This window comes from Gorilla gorilla, chromosome 5 (assembly GCF_029281585.2).
Source record: "Gorilla gorilla gorilla isolate KB3781 chromosome 5, NHGRI_mGorGor1-v2.1_pri, whole genome shotgun sequence".
Classification (NCBI taxonomy): Eukaryota; Metazoa; Chordata; class Mammalia; order Primates; family Hominidae; genus Gorilla; species Gorilla gorilla.
Window position 1 is genome coordinate 60,096,135 of NC_073229.2, and position 16,361 is coordinate 60,112,495.

Below are 16,361 nucleotides of genomic sequence, written 5' to 3' on the forward strand. Positions count from 1 at the left end.
AGCTATTAAGTGGCAGAGGTAGGTTCAAACTCAGCTCTTTCTCCCTGCCCCTCAAAGCCCAAAAGCCAAACCACTGTGCTCTGTAGACTCCCCTCCAACGAAAGGCACGCCACCATGAAAAAGAAAAACCAATTGCAGGAAGGATGGGGAGAGGGGAAAAGGAAAAAGAGGCAGAGGGAAGGGAAGAAGGTGAGAAGGAGAGAGTAGCATAAGGAGGAAAGGAAGCCAAGGTCTGGATGAGAAGCCCACGGGATCTGGCTTCAGGTTCAGGAGACTTTTTGCAGAATGACAATGAAGCAGGAGGGCTGCTGGTGACTGCCAAACAAACAAGCCACAAAATATGGAGAAGCCATTTCCTCCCTCAAGGAAGATAAACAATAGATTCATAAACAAATTGTACAAAGCTGTTCAGCTAGTTAAAACATTTTGGTAGCAACTCATATTCTTTGTGGGACTAAAGTTTGTCCTTGCCAATGGTCAACAGTTATCGTGGGGAGAGAGGAGAGGAGAGGGACATATTCTCTCCCAGCCTTTCACCTGCTAGGCCTATGGCTATACCCTCTCTGAGCTTCAGGTCACTCTTCTGTGAAGAAATAGAAATTCCTGCCCTCCTGACTATTGTGGAGAAGAAAAAGATATACTTTTGGCAATATGGCAGACCGGATACCTTACTTGCCCCTCCTAATGGAAAGAACTAATATGCTGGATACAATTTTAGATATAAAGACTGAATACACATTGCTGAGATAGTACAAATGAAAAGACCAAAACAAACCCAAAGCAGGAACCTTGGAAGGTGAGCTGGCATCAAAGCTGGTTTTTGCCCTGAGGGTTTCTGCTGAAACCTGGAGATTCTAAGTTTCCCAATGACAGCAGCACAGGGTTAAGAGCCTAGGGAGACCCCTCCACAAAGTTGGGACTTCAAATGGCTCCACTCCACAAAATTCATTCGACTTGGTGAATGAGAAGTAAATGCACAACAAAGAGACTGCAAGAAAACTGGACCTTGGGCTGAGCAGAATGGGGGGAAAAACTCTCTCCTGAAAATATAACCATAGCTGGACTTCACACAGGTTTGTAGCCTGAATTATATTACTTGGGTAGCCAGAAAAGCCTTAACTAGAAAATTAATTTAAAGTGATTTTTGTTGGTAATGCCCACTAGACAACCAGCAGAAGTTAACCAAATCCTCTCTGGAAAAGACAACTCAACCCACACCTCAGATAATTCCCTAAGATAAAGTGCCAAGAAAAAATGAGCAATTCACAGGAAACAAGGCATTATGAATACCAGCCAGCAGAAACAACAAGTGGCAGAACCAGACCTGCAAGAACTTCAGATTTGGGAATTACAAGACACAAAATTATAAAATTTCTAAATAGCAAATTTAATATTTTAAAGAAATAAACATCTTCAAATATGAGCAAGAAATGAGAGACCAGAAAAATCACCAAGCAGAACTTCTAGAAATGACAAATAAATAAAGCAAAAAGAAAAAACCCAATGAATGGGTTAAAGAGCATTTTAGACACATAATAAATTAGTTAAATAGAAGATAGTTTTTTTTTTGTTGTTGTTGTTTTTGTTTTTGTTTTTTTGAGACAAAGTCTGGCTCTGTCACCCAGGCTGGAGTGCAGTGGTATGGTCTCAACTCACAGCAACCTCCACCTCCAGGGTTCAAGTGATTCTTGTGCCTCAGCCTCCAGAGTAGCTGGGATTACAGGTGCGCGCCACCACACCTGGCCAATTTTTTTATTTTTAGTAGAGATGGCGTTTCACCATGTTGGCCAGGCTGGTCTTGAACTTCTGACTTCAGGTGATCCACCCACCAAGGCCTCCCAAAGTGCTGGGATTACAGGCATGAGCTATTCCCCCAGCCAGAAGATAGATTTGAACAAATTATTCAGAGTTCAGCACAGAGAGACAAAGAGATGAAAACGTAAAACAGGTTGAGGGTGGTGGCTTGCGCCTGTAATGCCAGCACTTTGGGAGGCTGAAGCGGGTGGATCACTGGAGGTCAGGAGGTCGAGACCAGCCTGGCCAACAGGGTAAAACCCTGTTTCTACTTAAAATACAAAAATTGGTGGGGCACGGTGGCTCATGCCTGTAATCCCAGCACTTTGGGAGGCCGAGACGGGCGGATCACCTGAGGTCAGGAATTTGAGACCAGCCTGGCCAACATTGTGAAATCCCATCTCTACTAAGAATACAAAAATTAGCCAGGCGTGGTAGCAGACGCCTGTAGTCCCAGCTACTCAGGAGACTCAGGCAGGAGAATTGCTTGAGCCCAGGAGGTGCAGGTTGCAGGGAGCCAAGATTGTGTCACTGTACTTCAGACTGGGAGACAGAGAGAGATTCCATCTCAAAAACAAAACGAAACAAAACAAAAAACAAACAAAAACAAACAAAAAAAGCTAAGGTAGCTACTCGGGAGGCGGAGGTGAGAATATAATTTGAGCCCAGGAGTTTGAAGCTAGCCTGGGCAAGAGAGCAAGACCCTGTCTCTAAAAATATCTATCTATCTGTCTGTCTGTCTGTCTGTCTGTCTGTCTGTCTGTCTGTCTGTCTCTCTATCTATCTATCTATCTATCTATCTATCTATCTATCTATCTATCTATCTACATATATATATCTAGCTAGCTGGATAACCCCTGAAAAAACACACATAGAGTCTGTTTTTTTCTATCTATCTATCTATCTATCTATCTATCTATCTATCTATCTATCTATCTATCATCTATCCAGGTAGCTAGCTGGGTAACCCCAGAAATAACAGACATAGAGTGTGTAAGTTACAAATAAGAAGATGGAAAACGAAATGAGGGGGGAAAATACCTCAACCTAAAAGAAAGAGCAGAAAAAATTAAATGCATATAAAGATGGCAGAAATAAATCCCAATTCATCAATAAAATACACCAGTTCTAAACATCTATGCATCTATTGCCTCAAAACATATAAAGCAAAAATTTCAGCATTGCAAGGAGCAACTGACAAATCCAGTGGGAGGCTTTAACACACCTCTCTCAATAATTGATAGATAATCAGACAAAATCAGAAAAGAACATATTATAGATGATTTGAGCTGCACAATAAGCTAACTTATCTTTCAATGATGATATATAGAAAACTATATCCAATATTTAAAGATGTTTTTTGAAGCACTTATGGGACATTTAAGAAAAAAAGTTGCAGAGATAAAAATGTAAAAAAGGAGCCCACGGAAGTAGTTCAATGCATATTTCAAACTCTAAGGATCTAAACCTATTTTGTCTTAAAAGACAGAGACTCTGTCTTTCTTCTTCATTGATATATCTCCAGAGTCTAGCACAGTGCCTGTCACAAAGGAGGCTGTAAATAGCCACTGAAGAACGAATGATGAATGAATGATTCTCTACTGAAGATGGTGCAGGTTGCATGAGCAACCAGCAAGGCAGACGCTGGAGGTAACTAAAGCCCTTTCCAACACGGAGGGGACGAGAGGACAAGGTGACTGGCACCAGTCTCTAGGGAGAATTTATACCAAAAAAAGAAAGACGGAGTTATGACAGCCAAATCTTCAAATCTTCAAACCCAATGAGAGAGGCATGTGGAAGAGTCTTTGAAAGCCAAGTCTTTGTGGTTCCTAATGGCAGAGCAGAGACCAGCAGACAGAACTAACAACTAACTGTCCAACACTGGCTGGAAACTGGCCTGACTGATCATCTAAGGCCCCTTATGACTCTGTGTGGGACAGAAGTCTGTCTAGCAGGTAGTGGGACTCTCAGATCATGGACTGAGTAATCTTTCCCATTCTATCCTGTCTCAGAGATTTTTTCATTCAAAATTCCCTGGATACCCCATCCTGTAAGACCTGTCCAAGGTCCCAGATTCAGGAGGTGGTGGAAGAATAATAAGAGCTCCATTCTAGACACTCAACTCAGTCCTTTCTGCTCCATATCAGCCTCTCCTTTAAGCAAAATGAGCACGCTTTAATCTGTAAGGCTGACACGCACTTTCTAAGTCTACCCTCATCCCAGGAAACCTCATTCTTCTAGCACATAGCAAGGAATTACAAATGCATACAGAAAGTGTTAAAATGAAAATTCCTCAGCCTTCCAGAAGAAGGAAAGCAAGCTCACCTTGACCTCCGCAGATGGCTGAGTTGGGGGCCTGGTTCTGGGGGCTTCTCCTGCGGTCGGCCAATCATACTGCTTTCATGCTGCTGGACAGGTGGGAAGAGGAGGCCTGGTCCTGTGGGGAAAAGAAAAAGGAAAGGTCATTTCCTCATCATTTGCTCCTAGCTCTTCATCACCATCCTGCAGAAGACACTACCAGAAATCCCAGGGAAATTCCCGAGCCTGTCCTCACCTACTCTTAGGTAATGAGGAAGCAGACAGGCATGCATTCAACAAACATTTCCAAAGGCCTGCAATGTGCCAGGCAGGGCACTGAGGAATGAGGCCATGGAGATGAACTGGATGCAGTCTCTGCACTTAGGAAACAGAGAGAGAGAGAGAGAGAGAGAGAGAGAGAGAGAGAGAGAGACAGACAGACAGACAGACAGACAGACAGACAGACAGACACAGAGAGATATAGAGAGACAGAGAGAGATCTGAGTTTCATTATAATATCATTTGCTAAGTGCTGTGATTCCCCAAATCCATTCAACAGCCGACTTTCCTCATGGGGGAGCTACAGCAGCTTACAGGTGCCTTGGCATACAGCTTCTCAAGTTATTTGTCATGAAGAACCAGTTTTTTTGTTTTGTTTTGTTTTGTTTTGTTTTTTCCTGAGACAGAGTCTCACTCTGTTGCCCAGGCTGGAGTGCAATGGTGTGATCTTGGCTCACTGCAACTTCTGCCTCCCAGGTTCAAGCAATTCTCCCGCCTCAGCCTCCCAAGTAGCTGGGATTATAGGTGCCCACCACCACACCTGGCTAATTTTTGTATTTTTAGTAGAGACGGGGTTTCACCATGTTGGCCAGGCTGGTCTTGCACTCCTGACCTCATGATCTGCCCGCCTCGGCCTCCCAAAGTGCTGGGACTACAGGCGTGGGCCACCGTGCCTAGCCGAAGGACCAGTTTTTAAAAAATTTTCCACACCATTAGAGATGACTACTTTAATAAAATATAGTAAAAATGAACTGCTAGAAAAAGGAAATGAAAAGATACTGATACAAAGTGCAAGCTCACTTTTAAGTTCTTTGATTCAACAGATTATCCTGTCAAATCGGCATGAAAATTACTAAGCACCGACTCAATTTCTGAACTTATCTCATGGACCACTAAAGAGTTTGCAGACAGCACCACTCCTGAGCCACAGCTGAGTAGTAGCATTGCTATAGTAGAGACTTCCACATTGCACACCTTTCCTAAGATGTCTAGCTGATATGTTCAGAGAGCAAGGCTAGAAAGAAAAATGATTTCGAATTCACTCTCTGGACTATAAAAAGTTAGTTCAGAGAGTCTCTCTTTGGGAAGGAGAACCACAGCAGGAGCTTTGGGAAAGTGTGGCTCCATGCTGTTTGGAGATAGGTGGTGGCACCCACCTGCTGTGTTCAGGTAACAGTGTGAGGCTCATGGAAAGCTGTTCCTGGAGCCCTGTCTGCCTCCACCCTGAACTTCCCAACCCTAACTATGGCAACCCCGCCTGAAGCTCCCTCCCTGAATGAGAAGAACAAAGAGTCATCTATTAAAATGCACTGGGACATTTCAGAAAATAAATCATTTTCAAAATGCCAAAAGGGCTGCTGGTATGCATTCCTACTATTTAATGCTATAAAATGATTTTTTTTAAATGAGAAATCCTTTGTCTGTGACAGCTAGCTCCAAAAAAAAACCTTTAACTGCCTATTTCCTTAATACTTGAGAGAGGCATTACAAGTCATTTTCACCCATTTGAATGTTTAAGAGAGAGTGCTCATTCTTCTAAATTCGCTGCTTTTAAGTAGTTCTTATTTTAAGCTTTAGAAGAAGATAACTCTGCAGAAGAAAACTTCCTTTTTCAAAGCCTTGTTTGTTTTGTTTTTTTAAATGCAAACACACATACACTCTCACTCCCTGCTTCAAATGTTAAATCATCTGCAATTTTGGAGTTTGTTGCTCATGAAATTCTAGCGATAAGCACATCACAAACATTCCTATAGCAACAGAGTGTTTTTGAAGCAACATCTGTAATGTTACAAAGATTGTGTATCATTATCTCTGAATGTTGGCGAAGGGAAGGTTATGGGGAATAACTGTTTATGTACAAATAAGTCAATACAGTAACTGGCAACCTGAATAGCAGACCTTACCAAGGAGCTAAGCATGGCACGGGTGGGAAGCAGGAATGCACTTCATTCCGTTTCTGTGAATAAATTCACCATCCTTACCCTCTATGTATGAAAACAACTCTCTAGGGTCCTCTCTGCAGAAGCGTGAGCTCTTGGAACTGCTTGTCTTATGGGCAAGAGTTTGTCTTAGACAACATATGGCCAACTTTTATTAGCCATCTACTATAAGTCAGGCATGGAGCTAGACTCAGGGCTTCTAAAGACAGGTTCTTCTTCAAAGAGGCTCAAGAGAACCATATAAACAGATAATTACAATTCCCTAAGAAGGGATTATTGGCTGGAGTTAAGGGAAAGGAAATGAAATTAACTAGCTCAATCCATTCATCTAACCATCCATTCACCCATCCAATGTTGGCTGGTGCCTAGTATGTACTAGGCAAATGCAAGCCACTTGGCATACAACAGCTGAGTGAGACCAATGTGTTCCCTACCTTCATGGAGCTTACAATCAAGTGCAAGAAGGAAACCAACATTAACAAATTAGAGATAACTATAATAGTGGTCCCCTAAAGAAACATAGCTAATGCATAATAGCATATGCCAGAAGATGGACTAGCATGGACATGGGGCAGAAGTGCTTTCCTAAGGAATTAGTCTTTAATATGAGCCCTAAGAATAAATTACTGAAGCAAAGTAGGGAGGGCAGCAGGGGAAAGATAGAGAGCAAGGGTGCTGCTGGTACACCGAGTAGCCTGTGCAAAGGTCCTGTGACAGGATGGAGCATGGCATACTCTAATTAGGAGAGAAGGCTCTTAATCAGGACTGCACTGTTTCTTAACCTCACACTGTGCTCCAATCACTGTGGTATTCAAGACAGGCATTAAAGATGTACAGGTTTGGCTGCGCACAGTGGGTCCCACCTGTAATCCCAGCATTTTGGGAGGCAGAGGTGGGTGGATCGCTTGAGCCCAGGAGTTTGAGACAAAACCTGGGCAACATGGTGAAACCCCGTCTCTACAAAAAAATACAAAAATTAGCCAGGTGTGGTGGTTTGTGTTTGTAGTCCCAGCTACTTGAGAGGATCACTTGAATCTGGGAGGTGAAGGCTGCAGTGAGCAGAGATCGCACCACTGCACTCCAGCTTGGGTGGCAGAGGGAGACACTGTCTCATAAAAAAAAAAAAAAAAAGAAGAAGATGTACAGGTTTTTCTAAAAGCACCCAAGAAGTTTTCTAGGGCCAATCAGGAACATATTGTGCCTAACTGCTAAATTCTCCCTCTTCCCAAACTGGCATGAGACATCCAAAATAGGGGCACCCTTGCCCTCCCTCCCAATGTATGATAAGTTTTAAGATTCTTACCTACTTGTTTTCTGCAACGGTGGTAAATTCAGTTTGGCCGGTGGCAAAATTAGGTGGCCAATGCTGACATAGGGATGTGGATAAGCATTCTATTAAAATGATTGCTGGAGAAGCCTCACGGGGGTGTTACTTTCTAAGAAAGGTCATGCAATTTCATGCATAGCATGTGAGCTTTGGAGCTAAGGAGACCTAGGCTCTGCCCTAGGTCTGGCCCTGCCCCTCACTAGCCGTATGGCCTTGTCCCACTTCTGTGAAATGAGGTTACTTAGCAGTGTCTTCCTTGCTGAACAGGCAGATCAGTGAGAGCGTAGGTCCCTCACTGAGCACGCTGCCCCTGCTCCTAATAGGCCCTGGATAAGTGGCAGCTGTTGCTAGCACTATACCCGGTGAGTGGGGATAATCATGCCCCTCCCTCTATGTGAATATCCACAAGAATCCACAAGGATTTCCCAGCCGGTGCTGACGCTGCAGGGCAGCTTTGCAAGGCTCAGAGTCAGCTATTGCTGACCAGGGGTTCTGATGACTTGCTGTTTCTTGGTCTGTGCCTTCAAAGGTCCCCAACTACTGTGCTGAGAGATCCCAGAACCATCCAGATACCTGGCCCCTACCCCTTAGAAGTCAATAGAACCTCCCAAGCCGAGACAATGAAAAAACTCTCCAGACATTGCCAAGTGTCTCTTGCAAAATCACTCCCAGTTAAGAACTACCATTCTACCGTGTACAGAAAGGCCTACCCACAGCAAGAATTATCCAGCTCACAAAACCAGGGTGCTTACAGATAGCTCCTCCCAGGAGCTGAGGGCCTGAAGCCAGTAGACCTGGATTCTAGTTCTAATTCCAGCTCCACCATAATGATTAGGCTCCTCTTGGACAAACAGCCAAATCCCAGATGGCAGGGGAGGTGAACAGCTACTATATCCCAAAGGCCAAAGAACAGCTACTACATCCCATTCAGACCAGGCACGTTGCTAGGACTTCCCAGACAGTGCCTCTAGTATTTACAACCATCCTGCTGAGGTGCTGTAGGGATCACCATTCTACAAGTGAGGAAGCCGAGGTCTGATGCCTTGCCCAAGGCCACAGAACTGAGTGGTTGAGCCAGAGCTTTAAGGGCCAAATCCCATCCTCTTTACCCCATCACCCTACCTCCTTACAGGGGTAGAAATCTTATCTCCTTCCCATATGACCAGTAAAGAGGCAGCCCTGGAGGGTTGTGTGACTTTCCAAGGACCTGTCACATCCATCATGCCACCAAGCAAGGCCAGAATCTTCCCACAGCCCCACGCTGCTATCAGAACCTCAGTTTCCCTTCTGTACAATGGGGGTGACAAATGCCGCCTCACACGCCACACTGCTATCGGAGTTAAGGGAGAGTGAAGATTAGGAGTCTTAGGGAAGGAAGAAATTAATACACAGGAACAAGCACTTTAAATGAGTATCTAAAAGCCCAAATCAAAGAGGGGTTCTCTGCAGCCACAAGGCCGTTGAAAGGAAACGAACAGCTCACATCTACCAGACTGAGGACGCGGGGTTCAGCCAAGGGAAGGGAGGGACACAGGATATAAACTATGAAGCAGGACCAAATGAAGTGTGAAGAATTCCCTCCATGCCACCCACAATTCATTAGAAATTGGCACAGATTTTAAAAAGAAGAAAAAGGAACAGGGGGAGGGGGATGCAGGAAAATGGAGAGGAGGGAGGAATTAAATGTGAGACAGGCTCTACAGAGCATCTGAGAAACAGTGCAGAGAGGAATCACTGCAATGAGATCCCAGGCTCCGGTCATCTAGGGACCCACAGTTCTGTCAAATGAGTTCTATGTGGAGATGCCAGAAGGAGATGTAATTTTCAAGTGAGGCCCAGAAACTTTTCAGACGTGAGGAAAACTCCCATTCTCTCTCCAAATATCTCTCCTTTTTTTTTTTTTTTTTTTTTTTTTTTGAGACAGAGTCTCACTCTGTCTCCCAGGCTGGAGTGCAGTGGCGCGATCTCGGCTCACTGCAACCTCTGTCTCCCAGGTTCAAGCAATTCTCCTGCCCTAGCCTCTCGAGTAGCTGGGATTACAGGCATGCGCCACCATGCCCAGCTAATTTTTGTATTTTTAATAGAGTGGAGGTTTTGCCATATTGGCCAGTCTGGTCTCGAACTCCTGACCTCAAGTGATCCACTTGCCTCAGCCTCCCAAAGTGCTGGGATTACAGGTGTGAGCCACCATGCCCGGCCAATCTCTCCCTTCTTTTGATGCCCTTCCTCTCTCTCCATGGAGGCTGAGTAAAGAATAATTTTCATGCACTGGAGGAAGGGGATCCTGCCCAGACCATGATGGGATATAGGCAGATCACTTAATCAGGCCCTCGTGTATCTGCTCATTCCAGTGCACAGAAGCTTGGGCCTTTCACACCAATATCAGAGCAGCTCAAACACTGACAGCATGTCAGGTGGACTCACCACAGGCTAACATGGGTGACAGGCTACCATCTGCTCCCCAGCCTCAGGCTGCCCACCCCCCCTTGCTCACAGCTCCAACCAGCTTGTCTTTCAAGTCCTCAGATACACCAAGCTCTTTTCTACCCCAGGGCCTTTGCATATGCCAGTCCCTCTGCCTGGGATGCCCTTTTCCCAGCTCTCCTCTCATTAGCATCTACTCATCTGTCAGGCTATAGCTTTGGGAAGATGTCTTCATCCCTCTGAAATTTAACTGGGCAACAGCATTTATAACAGTTGTAATTAATCAATTATGTGATTAACGAGTTGGTCTCCCCAGTCAGACTGTAAGCTCTATCAGGGCATGGGCTATGTCCGTTTTTTTCACCACTGTGTCTAATGGCCTGGCCCAGCAGTCAATCCTGATTACACATCAGAATCACCTGGAGCTTTAGAAACCAGGGATTCCTGGGTTTCACCTGGGCTCTTGTTGAACACCCTGTTAAACAAGAGCGTGTAAAGCTCGCCAGGTGGTTGTCATATGTGGCCAAGGCTGAGACCGCCGACTTGAAGAAGAGGACCTTGGCTTATGTCCTAGAACAATTCTGAAGCGGTGCAGGCAGTTATATTAATAGTAGGACCTTGCTCCCTTTGCTTGCATATACAATGTATCACTTAAATGTTGTGTTCCACCCTAGAGATTAATTTTGAGGAAATTCCAGAAGAAGAAAACAAAACCCTCATTGTTAAAGAGGAATACTATTCCTTTCATTAAGTGCTCCCCACACGGCCTCCTCCCCTCACACTCCTCTGTCCCTTTACTCAGGTTTATCACGTTCATCCTAAGGGCCACAGGATTAACTTGATGTGTTTCTGAAATACACTTAAATATTTGGAGTAAAATCCTTTAATTTTTAATTAAAACAGGCCCAGCTCTGTATTACACAGTAGAATACAAAATTCCACATTAAATTTTATTAAAACAGGAGAGTTCAAGGCTATTTCATGTTGGAACGGGCCCTCCAGGCCAGCCTCAGATGGACAAGTAGAGGTGCTTTGCAGAAACTCACCCAGGGGACACCAGGGGGTGGGTCATCTGTGCTGATCTGGCTTTCCCAGAACAAGTCAATGGCAAACTGTTCCTTTCTACTCAGTTGTGCTTACTAAAGGGGAGAGGGTAAATGTACGAAAAAAAAAAAAGATCCAATCGCTATTACAACAGCACACGAAGTAACAATTCCAATTGCCTGATGGGCTTCCCCAGCCCAACAAAGGCACTGCTGCAGGGAGTCCCAGAACCTGGGAGCAGTAGACTCTGACTGAACTCACTGAAAGAGGAGCTCTCATCAAAGCGATGGTTCTCCAACTTTCAGGTCTACAAGAACCATCCTGGGTACTTGTGAAGAATGAAGCTTCCCTTCACACCCACCAGGTTGGCCACAACCAAAAACACAAAATCACAAGTGTTGACCTGGAAGTGGAGACACTGGCACCCTATGCATTCCCAGTAGGGATGGAAAATGGTGTAGCCACTGTGGAGGGCAGTTCAGGTGGTTTCTCAACACATTTCAACATTGCATTACCATGTGACCCAGGAATTCTGCTTCTAGGTATATACCCCACATCACTGAAAATGGGTACTCCAACAGAAACTTGCATACAAATGTTCCTAGAAACATTATTCACAGAGCCGAAAAGGTGGAAAGAACCCAAATGTCCATCAACTGATGAGTGGATAAACAAATGTGTTATATTCATACAATGGAATATTATTCACCAGTAAAAAGGAATTAAACACTAATACATGCAACAACATGGATGAACCTCAAAAACAGGGTGTTAAGTGAAAGACGTCAAACACAAAAGGTCACGTAGTATATGGTTCCTTTTATCTGGAACATCCAGAATAGGCCAAGGCATGGAAGCAGAAAGCAGGTTAGTGGTTGCAAGGGGCTGGGGAGGGGAGAATGGTGAGTGGGTACAGGGTTTCCTTCTGGGATGACAAAAATGCCTTGGAACTAGACCTAGGTGAGGTTGCACAAAATTGTAAATGCAGGAAACGCCAATGACTTGTATACTTTAAAATGGCCGTGCAGCCATAAAGAAGAATGAGATCACGTCTTTTGCAGGAACATGGGTGGAGCTGGAGGCCACTGTCCTCAGCAAGCTAACGCAGGAACAGAAAACCAAATATCCCATGTTCTTACTTATAAGTGGGAGCTAAATGATGAGAACTTATGAACACAAAGAAGGAAACAACAGACACTGAGGTCTACTTGAGAGGGGAGGGCAGGAGGAGGGAGAGGAGAAGAAAAAATTACAACTGGGTACTGGGCTTAATTCCTGGGTGATGAAATAATCTGTATAACAAACTCCCATGACATAAGTTTACCTCTGTAACAAACCTTCACATGTATCCCCAAATATAAAACAAAAGTTAAAAATTTTTTACATGAAAAAAAAATGGCCGATGGTTAATTTTATGTTGGTGAATTTTACCTAATATATATTTTTTCTTTTTTTAAAAGAAGCTTCCTGGGCCCTACCATTAGAAACTTTAACTCATTAGGTCTGGGCTGGGCCCAGGGACCTATTGTTTAAAAGAACATCCTGGATGACTCTGAGAGGGGTGGTCCCCAAACACAGCCTAAAAGGCAGGGTCGATTTGTGTAAACAATGCCTTTACTTTGGATGAATCCATAATGACTGATACTATTTACCTACTGAGTGCCAAGTATCTGCCAGGCACTGGGTTTGGTGTTTTTAAATGCACTATCTCAGAATCACACTGCAAGGCAGAAATGATCTCTTTTATTTTATAGATAAGGAGATGGAGGCTCAGAGAGGCGAAGTAAAGGGCACAGAGCTAACAATGGATTCAAATCAGTATCTGTCTGACTCCACAGACCCTATTTTTTCTCTCTCCCTACTCTATGCCACTGGTTCTTCAACAAGCTCTTTCAGGCAGCAGGAATCTCATCTCTGTGTTATATGTGCAAAATGCTCTTTATGTCCCAGGCTTAGATCATCTTACTCCAAGGTGTGGTCTTTAGACCTGAAGCCTTAGCATCCCTGGGAATTTACAGACTCTCAGTCCTCACCTCAAGTTTGCTGAATTGGACTTTGCTATCCCCAGATAATTCATATGCACATTGAAGAGTGAGCAGCACTGGCCTTTGTAGAGCTGTGCTGTCCAATATGGCAGCTACTAGCCGTAAGTGGATATTTAAATGAATATTAATTTAAAATAAAATAAACTTAAAAATTTACCTTATTTTATTATTTTGTTTTATTTACTGAGACAGGGTCTCACTCTGTCACCCAGGCTGGAGTGCAGTGGCATGAGCAGGGCTCACTGCAGCCTCAACCTCCCGGGCTCAAGTGATCCTCCCACCTCAACCTGGGACTACAAACATGCGCCACCAGGGGTCTCCTTTAGCAGAGACAGGTTTTTGCCATGTTGCCCAGGCTAGTCTCCAACTCCTAGGCTGAAGCAATCTGCCTGTCTTGCCTCCCAAAGTGCTGGGATTACAAGCATAAGCCCCAGCACCCAGCCTAAAATTAAACTTAACTCAGCTTTTCAGTTGCACTAACTACTTTTCTTTTCTTTTTTAAGAAACAGGGCCTCACTCTGTCACCCAGGCTGGAGTGCAGTGGCTTGCTCACAGCTCACTGCAGCCTCTAACTTCTGGGCTCAGGCAATCCTCCTGCCTTGGCCTCCCAAAGTGCTAGGAGTATAGGCATGAGCCACCACGCCCCGGCCTACACATTTTAAGATGCTCAATAGCCACATGTGGCTAGTAGCTACCATATTAGACAGTACCAAATAGAACATTTCCCTCAATGCAGAATTGGACAGGGCTCTCAGAGCAGTGTAGCTCAACCTTGGCATTTGTGACACTGTGGGTTGGATAATTCTTTGTTGTTGGTGGGGCTTTCTGTACACGGTAGAGCAGTAGTTCTCAACAGGGAGTGATTTTACTCCTCAAGGGATACTTGGCAATGTCCAGAGACATTGTTGGTTGTCACAGTTGGGGGAGTTCTTCTAATATCTAATGGGTAGAGGCCAGGGATGCTGCTAAACATCCTGGAAGGCATGGGACAGCCCCCAACAAAGAACAATCTGGTCTAAAATGTTAGTAGGAGAAACCCTGCTCTAGTCTAATCAAGAGAACACTGCCAGTCTCAGCAGAACTGGTAGCAGGAGGCTAAGGAGACCAAACAGTACCCACCCCCAACCATTTGTCAAGCCCCAAGAAGCCTTCAGAACTCTGAGAAGCTACTCTCCAAGAAAGCAGGTGTCTATTTTTGCCAAAAATGCAGAACATGAAGTTCTGGTTTCCAGAATAATCTATAAACTCATTACTAAAATGAAGTCCCTGCATTTCCAATCCCAAGGGCAAGGAACGGAAGAAATTCCTTTTTGGCGTTGATGTTTGGAATGTGTGATAAATTCTGCATGTAAACCACAATCTGCTGTTGGTTAGGTGTAGAGATATATCACTCATTCAGTTGTGCATTCATCTATTTATTTATAAATATTTATTGAGCACCTACTATATGTTGGGTACTCTGCTAGTGTTGGAAACACAGCAGGAAACAAATATAAAGTCCCTGCCCTTGTGGAGCTGATAGTCTAGTGGAGGAGAATAACAATATACAAGTAAGCAGGCATGTGTGCAATGTCATGGCAGGTATGATGAATGTTATGAAGGGAAATAAAGCAGGGTAAGAGTCAGAGGAGTGATGAACATGGGTGGCGCCTATTCATGGTCACCTGAAAAGATGACATCTGGGAATAGGCCTGAATGAACTGGCTGAACCAGGTGACTCAGGGAAGGAAGAGAGTCCCAGGCAGAGGACACAGCAGCTGTGTCCTTCCACTCTTTGGTGGAATGAACTTGGTGGAGGGAGCCGGCAGGTGCAGTCAGCAAGGCAGGAGGCCAGGCTGTAGGCATGAGATCATGGAGGGGCTGGGCGCGGTGGCTCACTCCTGTAATCCCAGCACTTTGGGAGGCCGAGGCGGGTGGATCACCTGAGGTCAGGAGATCGAGACCATCCTGGCTAACATGATGAAACCCCGTCTCTACTAAAAATACAAAAAAAATTAGCCGGGCGTCGTGGCGGGCGTCTGTAGTCCTAGCTACTCGGGAGGCTGAGACAGGAGAATGGCGTGAACCTGGGAGGCAGAGGTTGCAGTGAGCCAAGATCATGCCACTGCACTCCAGCCTGGGCAACTGAGCAAGACTCCGTCTCAAAAAAAAAAAAAAAAAAAAGAGATCATGGAGGGTTGTGAGCAGAGGAGAGATGGGGTCTGATTCACTTTTCACGTGGAGAACAAACTACAAGAGGACAAGAGTGGAGAAAGCTGTTGTCGTCTTCCAAGTAAGAGAGGGCGCTGGCTTATTATTAATTCATTAATTAAACCATCAACATTAATACAAATTATCTATTGGGCCAATGCTATTACTCTTTTATTTCAGACATATCATGGGGAGACCAAGCATCGCATTCCAGCTACTTCTACAGAAAAATGCATTCTGAGTTCCATGATCAACTTGAAACCTTTTCCATCCACCTTGGTTTTAAGCTGGGTACTGTGTGGTTGGATAGAAGACAGCAGGAAAGGGAGTCAGGGATGAGGGCAGATTAACAGGAGGAAAAAAGGGCATCTCCCCTCATCATGCCCTTTTCCCCAGAGCCACCAGAGAAGAGCAGTCTGAATGGAACCTTCCTATCATACTCCTTCCAAGGTTTGTTGGGCAGCAGATAGATGAGCCCCAGCTGTTCTGCTCCAGGCTGGCTCTCCCAGAAGGATGGCACTGCAGCTGTGTCCAAAAGAGAGCTATGGAGTCTTTCTCAGAAGCGGGGAACCCCTACTTTAGAGTTTCCGAAGATTCAAGGCAGCACTGGATCACGGAGTCAGTAGAAGTGGGGCAGAAGAATCCCCCTGTGCCGCTTACAAAACGCACAACAACAGGCATGTCAGCCAATCTCTCTGATCCTCGGCATTCCCCTCTGTAAAATGGAAACAACCTCCTTGGCCTCTCAGAGTGGTTATGATGGGTCAAAGCAGACAATGCTGGTGCTGGGTGTGCCGAGGTCTGGGCATCTGCACCTTCAGGAGCAGATACAGATGCTCCATCCTCCACGGGCATATGGATTTGTGCTGTACTCACATCCAGGTAATTTGGCTTTACCCATGGAAAGGGGCTTCCCTTTCATTAATTCATCAACTCCACACACATGCACTGGGTCTTAGTGCCGGGTGTGGTGTTTGGAAGAACAGTCAGAGGCAGCCCCCACTCTCCAGGAGCACAAGG

At 44.9% G+C, this 16,361-nt stretch overlaps 1 protein-coding gene across 19 annotated transcripts in view; it reads right to left on the reverse strand.

The window, feature by feature from the left end:
- Positions 1-16,361, reverse strand: part of TRERF1 (transcriptional regulating factor 1) — a 228,590-nt gene that overhangs the window by 72,865 nt on the left and 139,364 nt on the right. For all 19 annotated transcript variants that reach the window (XM_055389653.2, XM_055389638.2, XM_063707608.1 and 16 more), the window contains exon 4: positions 4,120-4,231. The gene's annotated coding sequence lies outside the window, so the exon portion shown is untranslated. The remainder of the gene's footprint in view (positions 1-4,119; positions 4,232-16,361) is intronic.